This window comes from Grammomys surdaster, unplaced genomic scaffold, assembly GCF_004785775.1.
Source record: "Grammomys surdaster isolate TR1022 unplaced genomic scaffold, NIH_TR_1.0 64, whole genome shotgun sequence".
Taxonomy (NCBI): domain Eukaryota; kingdom Metazoa; phylum Chordata; class Mammalia; order Rodentia; family Muridae; genus Grammomys; species Grammomys surdaster.
Genome location: NW_021604566.1, coordinates 15,078,937 through 15,087,480, shown reverse-complemented (window position 1 = coordinate 15,087,480; position 8,544 = coordinate 15,078,937). Strand labels below are relative to the sequence as shown.

At 38.5% G+C, this 8,544-nt stretch overlaps 1 non-coding gene across 1 annotated transcript; it reads left to right on the top strand.

The window, feature by feature from the left end:
- Positions 1-3,944: 3,944 nt before the first annotated feature.
- On the top strand, positions 3,945-4,051 carry LOC114623913. The gene has a single exon (XR_003711849.1). It is a non-coding gene; the product is annotated as a small nucleolar RNA SNORA66 (small nucleolar RNA).
- The last annotated feature ends 4,493 nt before the right edge of the window (positions 4,052-8,544 follow it).

Here is an 8,544-nt window from a genome sequence, read left to right as displayed (position 1 = left end):
CTCCCTCCCTCCCTCCCTCTCTCCCTCCTTCCCTCCTTTCTTCTCTCCTTCAAGGTTTGAATTAATAATGGTTTTCATGTTGCTTTAACACTCTTGGTTGGTTATTTAAAATGTACAGGTCGTCCTTCATCAAACACTCTTCAATGTCCTCATAAGACTAAGCTATATGGCTCCTGACTGGAACACATATCTACTGTACATTTTTTCCTCACCTATTATTTTATTTAATTTTCATGAAACCTTTTGGTAGCGTTACCGTCACTCTAGAGAGATAATCAAACAGAATCACACCTGCTGGGAACTTACAGTTGAGACTTAAAAATACATGTTTATTCTTATTTATATAGATGCATGTCTGACTACTGAGTACATGCCATGTGTATAGGTGGTATACATGGAGGCCAGAAGAGGGTATCAGATCCTCTGGAACTGGAGTTTACAGGTAGTTGGGAGACGCCTAAACTGATCTTAGATTCTCTGGGAGAATAGTAAACGCTATGAACCCCTGATCAATCTCTCCAGCCCCAGAGTTACTTAAATCTGTAATTGATTTATTTCTTAATTTAAACTCTTGTCCCTTCTAGAACATTTGTCAGTATTACTCTTGTTTTGCAAATGAGAAAGAAAATCAAAACTATGCATGTCTCCTCCTCATCCCACATGGTTTATTCTCCACATGATCATGGTTTTCTTGGATGACTGCCATCATCATTGCAACTTTGCTATTCTAGCATAGTTCTGTCCAAGAAGATAATAGTTAAGAATAATTGTAATATTCTTTTAAGGAACATCCAGAAGAACAATCATTTGTAACAAATTCATGATTGACTTTTCAACAGACACATCAATCATCTGTGTGGTTTTGTTAGACTCTTTCTCCCCTTCAGGCCTCAGTTTGGTATCCAAGAACGTGTAAAGATCGTGGCATCCTATCACACTCTCGACTCACATCGCCTTAAGCTCCAGGCTTGTACTGAAGAGCTGGCTTTAAACCAAACCTAAAACCCCTTGAACATCACAGCTCTGGCCTTTACTCTCCAAGATGCTACTAACTCATTGTCAGGGTCTTGCACATTATCACTGGGACAAATAAACAGACTTACCTTATAAATGGCATATTCTGGTGGCATTTCTAAGGGTTTAGTGAAATAAGAATGTCACTAACTCTTGGTTTCATTGAGATGGGATGAGCCCCTTGTAGGCAGTGCACTACTTTGTCTCTGGTAACTATGACTTGAAAAAAATATGACAAGTTACCCAGCACTGTTATCTTTTTAGTCTTTTGTCACATATATTTACAAATATATTACAGAGGTAATCAACAGAAGTAAGAAAACTCCTTTATGATGTTGTGTCATTACATAAGAATGCTAACTAAATTGCATTCTATGATTTTACCATTACACAGAGAGAAAGTCACCATGTTTCTGGTGTGCTGCTGTTGACTAAAGGTCACACATTGCTGAATGGTCCTCACTGTGCAGCACAGATTATTTTCTTCATCTAAGGCAGTGATTTTCAGCCTTCCTAATGCTTCAACCATTTAATACAGTTCCTCATGTTGTGGTGACTTCTAATAATAAAATTATTTTTGTTGCTCCTTCATAACTAATTGTGCTACTGGCAAATACCTGATGTGCAAAATATCTGATATGAGATTCAGTGAAAGAGTCAATTGTTCCTGGCAGGGTTTGTGACACACAAGTTGAAAACAGCTTTTCTAGGTGGACAACAGCAGTATTTTACTCTTTAAAAAAAAGACTTAGGTTAAAAATAAGGTAGCGTGATAAAGCAGCATAGGATTTAATTCAAGGGCTACCACGAGCGTATCTCAGAGAGACTGCAGTGAGAGAACTAATTTTTTAAAACTACTTTATTGGCAATCATGAGAATAGGAAGTGACAAATATAAACAAAGGGATTCTGGAAAATTCCAGAAATGGCTCCTCTTCCAAGCTTTGTTTCTTTAAATGTTTACAGTCATACATGTCCTTTGGGACTCTTGAATTAATTTGGGGTAGACAGATGTTAATGTTTAATGTCTGATAACACAGTTGTTTTAAGAGTGGCTTTCTAAGCAGTGCTCCTTAACTGACACCTGATTAATCAACTAGCTTGCATCTTCCTGTAGCCTCATTCTTCGATTTCACTGCAAACTGAACTTTCTCTGCAGTATGTCAGCTTCCTGTTCTGTATGGGCACCACAATTGACTCTACTAGCTGAACTGTATGACAGCCTGGGCTTGACTACATTTAATTCCACACTTTATCACTGTAATAGTGCAACACCTGCACTTTACTAAGCAATGCAGATGACTAGATCAAAAATATATATATACTGTCACTGTAAAAATTAAATACTTCGGTCAAGCAAATTACCAATAAAATGGAACATCCAAACAACATATAAAAGAACTGGGAACTTTAAAAGGCTAGAAAAATTTGCTGTTAATTGTCTTATAATTGTGTCTGAGTTCTTTCACACTCAGGGAACAGAGCCTAGAAAATGCTGAAGGTGAATTATGAGCTTTGTGGGCAAGACCATCTGGAACTTAAATCACCTTTTCACTCGCAAAGAAAAAGCTGTGAGTTCATGACAGCAGACTGATAGGTGAAAATGCATTTATACTTCTTTTGGTAAAATAAGACGTTCAAGGTCTCTATTTCATGATTATCTAATTAAACTGATAATTTTTAATTAGCAATCTGTGATGGTCAGTTTTGTTACTTTGGCTGAACTGTGAAGTACATAGCTGCTTAATCAAGTATTATTCCAGTGTTTCAGTGAGGCTGGTTTTAGATAACCTTTTGAATTGGGATACAAGGAAAGCATGTGGTCCTCCCAAGACACAAACAGAAGAAAGAGTATACCCTCCTGTAAGACCCTATGCCTTCTGCTTGAGTATTTGAGGTGACATGTCAATCTTTGCCTGCCTTTGAACTAGAATTTAAATAGGAGTTCCTTTTGGGTTTTGAACAAAGACGATTTGGGGACTGGAAACAAATTATCATCCTTCTGGATCTTCCACTCTCCAATTATGGTTCATAGAACTTTTCAGCTTCCATAATTACAAGAGTCAATTCTTTAGAATGAGTCTCTTTTTGTGTGCACATACATCTACTTTTATAGAGAATCCTGAGATAACAATCTCATCATTCACATTTGCTTAACAAACTTCTGTTGAATTCTTTGTCTCTGTTCTAGCTAGCTTTAATTATGAACTTGACACAGCCTAGAGTCATCTGAGGCAGTCTCAATTGGCAGATTGCCAGATGATTATTGATGTGGAAGGGACCAGGTCACTGTGGGCAGCATCATTCCTGGGCAGGTGAACTAGCCTTTGTAAGAAAGATAGCTGAACTTGAGGAAGTGATCATCCAGATAGCAAACAAGCAAGTAAGCACTGCTCTATGCTTTCTGCTGTAAGTTCCTATCTTGGCTCCTACAATAATGAACTGGGATATGGAAGCATAAGCCAAATAAACCCTAAGCTGTTTTGGGTCAGATTGCTGTTTCTTACCAACAGAAAGGAAACTAGAACATCCCTGTTCCATCATGGTATAAGATGCTTCTAGATACTGGAAAAGACTAATAGGGGACAGAGAGACGTCTCTTTCCTCATAGAAAAGACAATTTTTGAGTTAATTAGTATTTGTGATCCAGGTTAAGACAGTTTTTTAAAAGGCAAAATGAGGTCCAAGTGACTGGTAAAGGGGGGAAGTTTATATTCACTTGTCAGGGAAATAAAACTCAGTATAAAAAGGAGTTGGCTTGTTTAAGTATCACACATGATGACAGGAGAGTCACACCAGAGAGTTCTAAATCAGGCTGGGACTCAGACACCATGTCAGAGTACGGGTTTGAAGTTTCATTTTAAGCAACTAGGAAGAATGAGAATATGGGGTGTGATGTAATTTAGAATTTTAAAGGTCATTCTAAAAGTCATACAGAATAAGAATTAAGTTATGTAGGGCATTGTTAGAGAAATTGTGGTTATAGCAATGTACCGACCTCAGAAGCTACTGAGGTGCCATTCTGTCCTGGTACAGTTTGAGAAAAGAGTGTAAGAGAAGAAATCAATGAATCTACTGTCATAGAAGAAAACTATGATAGTAGCAAAAATGGATGAGAGTTAAAGACAGAAAGAATAGTAAATAAGACGTCTTAAAAATAGTTTTGTATACGGCCACTGAGTTGAAAAGAGGACATTGGATCCCGAGGAACTAGAGTTTCAAATGTTTATGAGCTCATCATGTGAGTGTTGGCAATTGAACCCAGATTCTCTTCAGGAACAGTAAAAACTCTTAACTTTCTCTGTATTGCTGAGCTATAGCTACACACACACACACACACACACACACACACACACACACACACACACTATTGTCTTCAAAATCAACATATTTTGAGCATTAACTTAAAGAATCTAAAACCTTGGGGCAGTATGTGATATATAGTAAGCACACAAAAATCAGAAGTTAAGTGGTTATTGTGTCTTTAAAAGAGCTGAAACCCAGGAGGGAGGCCTGAGCTGACTGAAGGTCATTAGACAGTACTGGGAGCAAAGGATTTACCTGAGAGTTCTGTAGGAGAGAATGCAAGAAAATACATGATGGGATTTCAAGTACAAGTTCTTGAATTTGAACATTTAGGAGATGATCAAAGAGCAACGTCTAGCAAAGACAACTAGTGATCAAATGAAGTGAGAGGAAGCATAAAGGAGTGTGCTGTCAGCCAACCTTAGAAAAGAGTTTCAAAGAAGATTGGCTGATTAAATGATTCCCTTCTAAACATGCAATGATGGGGTCAAGGCCATTGCCTATGTATTTAGCAAGAGGAATTTGATGTGATCTTGAGGTGGATAATTTCTCTGGAGTGGTAACAATAGAAGCTAAATTATAAAGATTAAAGAGAATTGCATTTCTGATGAGCACTGATGATGTGATTACTATGAGCAATTTCATATCATTTTTAAAATGCTTGGAGAGGCCAGAAAGAAATGGTTCAGTGGTTCAGAACACTGGCTGCTCTTTCAAATAAAACTGGATTTAATTTTCAGCATTCATATAGTGTTTAATAGCCATCCATAACTTCAGTTCCAAGGAATCTTATATGCTCTTCAGACCTCCCTGGGCACATCCTCAGGCACCACACATGTGTGTGGGACATGTACATACACACAAACAAAACAATAATACACATAAAAATAAGTAAATCTAAGAAACATTTTTAATGATTTGAACACAGCAGCCACAGAACTGAGTGGATTCCAATAGCAAGTGAGAGATTTCAACAAGCTTTTGGACAATGAAAAATGATGGAGCAGGGATAACTGTAGCAGTCTGGGAAAGGTAAAAGTGAGCTCAATGGTATCAAGAAGCAAGTGGACAACAGTAAAGATGATGTGTACCTCCAAGACTTGGGAGGCATTGTGACATGGAGAATTTGGGAACCCTTGAATCACCTGTTGAAATTTTGTCTATGAGTGCCAGAACTGGTAGACCACCTGCCCTCAGACTGCCTCCATTTTTTTTGCATCTCTCCATTATCCTCAATACTCCCACCATTCCTCTTCACCATGTCCCAAGTGAGGTAAAGACCCCCTGCTTTACAGAGGTCCAGCCAAAATATTGGGAGGAGAACCTTGTTCAACCACAAGCCACACAGATCAGAAGATCAGAGAGGAAACAGAAACCAAGGGGAAAAACACCATTATAACAAAGACAAACTCAAAAATCGGTTTTTAGAGCTATAATCACCCCAAACCCAGATGCCTAGATGCCAGCATAAGAACACAGTCAACACATCTAGGGCACTATGTCTGCATCAGAGCCCAGCTAGCCGACTGCAGCAAGTCCTGCATGTTCCAACTGAGCTGAAGCACAAGACCTTAAAACAAATTGTATAATGACAATAAAGATCCTCAATGAGCAAGTAAAAGATTAGCTTAAAGAAAGTGAGGAAAAGACAAAAAAAATTGGAGAAAATGAATAAATCCCTTAAAGAAGGCACAAAAAATAAAAATAAACCAACAGTTGAAAGAAATAAAAGAAAGATCCAAAATCTGAAAATGTAATTAGAAGCAATAGAGAAAGTACAAACAGAAGGAATTCTGGAAATAAAAAAATCTAGGTAAACAAACAGGAACTACAGAGGCAAGCAAGGATCAACAACAGAAAACAAGAGATAGAAGAAAAAATCTCAGGTGTTGTAGATACTATAGAAGAAGCAGCTACATCAGTCAAATAAATGTTAAATTTAAAAAAATGTATTATCACAAAACATACTGGTAATCTAGGACAATATAAAAAGACCAAAATAATAGGAATAAAAGAAGAAGGAGAAGGAGAAGGAGAAGAAGTAGCATGTTAGCTCAAAGATTTAGAAAATATTTTCAATAAAAATCATAGACGAAAAACTTTCTAATCTTAAGGAGACTCTTAAAAAGCATACACACCAAATTGATTGAATCAGAAAAGACAGTCCCCTAATCACATAATCTAGACACTAAATGTACAACACAAAGAAAGACTATTAAAAACTGCAAGAGAAAAAAAGGAACATATAAAGGAAGAACTATTAGCACTACACTCAGTTTCTCAATGGAGACTTAAAAAGCTAGAAGGCTCTGGAAAGATGCACTGAAGACTCTAAGAGACTACAGATGCCAGTCCAGACTACTATACCCAGAAAAACTTTTAACCACCATAGATGGAGCAAACAGGATCATCCATGATAAATCAATTTTAAACAATATTTATGTATAAATCCAGCTCTACAGAAGGTATGAGAAAGAAAATTCTAACGCATAAAAACGAAACACGGAAAATAAGTAATCTCATAGCAGCAAACTCAGAAGAAGGTAAATACATACACACACGCACACACACACACATACACACACACCACTACCACCACCACCACCAACAGTAATAATCATTCATTATTGATATTTCTCAGTGTCAATAAAAAGACACAGACTAACAGAATGAATGAAAAACAGGATCCTTCCTTCTGTTGTCTACAAAAAACACACCTCAATACCAAAGATACACATTATTGTGGTAAAGGGTTGGAAAAAAAATTTCTTTTTTTTTTCTTTTTTTTTTTTCCTTTTTTTTTTCCTTTTTTTTTATTGGATGATTTATTTACATTTCCTATGTTGTCCCCTTACCCCATCCCCCACCACCCCCTCGGAACCTCCAATCCCCTCGCCCCTCCTCCTTCTTCTCTGTGGATGTAACCTCTATCTACACCCCCCCCACTCCCACCTCCCCACCCTCAAAATTCCCACCCCCTGGGGCATCCAGCCTTCATGAGGTCAAGGTTCTCTTCTTCCACCTATGCCCAGCAGGGCCCTCCACTTTTACATATTCAGCTGAAGCCCTGGATCCCCCCCTAAGTGCTCCCAGGCTGGTGGTTTAGACCCTGGGAGCTGTGGTTGGTTGGTATTGTTGCTCTCCTCATGGTGCCACAAACCCTTTCAGCTCCTTCAGTCTTCACTCTAACTCCTCTATTGAGAACCCCATGATCAGTTCAATGGCTAGTTGTGAGCATCTGCCTCTGAATATGTCTGACTCTTGAAGGCCTCTGAGGAGATACCCATATCAGGCTCTTATCAGCATGCACTTCCTGTCTCCCACATCAGCATCTACCTTTGGTGATTGCACATGGGATAGATACTCAGGTGGGGTGGTCTTGAGACGGCCCCTCCTTCAGTTTCTGTCCCTCACTTTGTCTCCATATTTGCTCCCTTGAGTATTTTGTTGCTCCTTCTAAGAAGGACCGAATCACCCTCACTTGGTCTTCCTTCTTTATGGGCTTCATGTGGCCTGTGAGTTGCATCTTGGGCATTTCAAGGTTCTAGGCTAATATCCAATAATCAGTGAGTGAATACCATGTGTCTTCTTTTGTGATTGGCTTACCTCACTCAGGATGATAATTTCTAGTTCCATCCATTTACCTAGGAACCTCTCGAATTCATTGTTTTTAATAGCTGAGTAATACTCCATTGTGTAAATATACCACATTTTTTGAATCCATTCCTCAGTTGAAGGACATCTGGGTTCTTTCCAGCTCCTGGCTATTATAAATAAGGCTGCTATGAACATAGTTGAGCATATGTCCTTGTTATATGTTCGAGCATCTTCTGGGTATATGCCTAGGAGTGGTATAGCTGGATCCTCGGGTAATGCTATGTCCAATTTTCTGAGGAACCGCCAGACTGATTTCCAAAGTGGTTGCACCATCTTGCAGTCCCACCAACAATGGAGGAGTGTTCCTCTTTCTCCACACCCTCGCCAGCATCTACTATCACCTGAGTTTTTAATCTTAGCCATTCTGACTGGTGTGAGATGGAATCTCAGGGTTGTTTTGATTTGCATTTCCCTGACGACTAAGGATGCTGAACATTTCTTTAGATGCTTCTCGGCCATTCGAGTTTCTTCCGTTGGAAATTCTTTGTTAAGCTCTATACCCCATTTTTTAATAGGGTAATTTGGTTGTCTGGAGTCTAATTTCTTGAGTTCTTTGTATATATTGGAT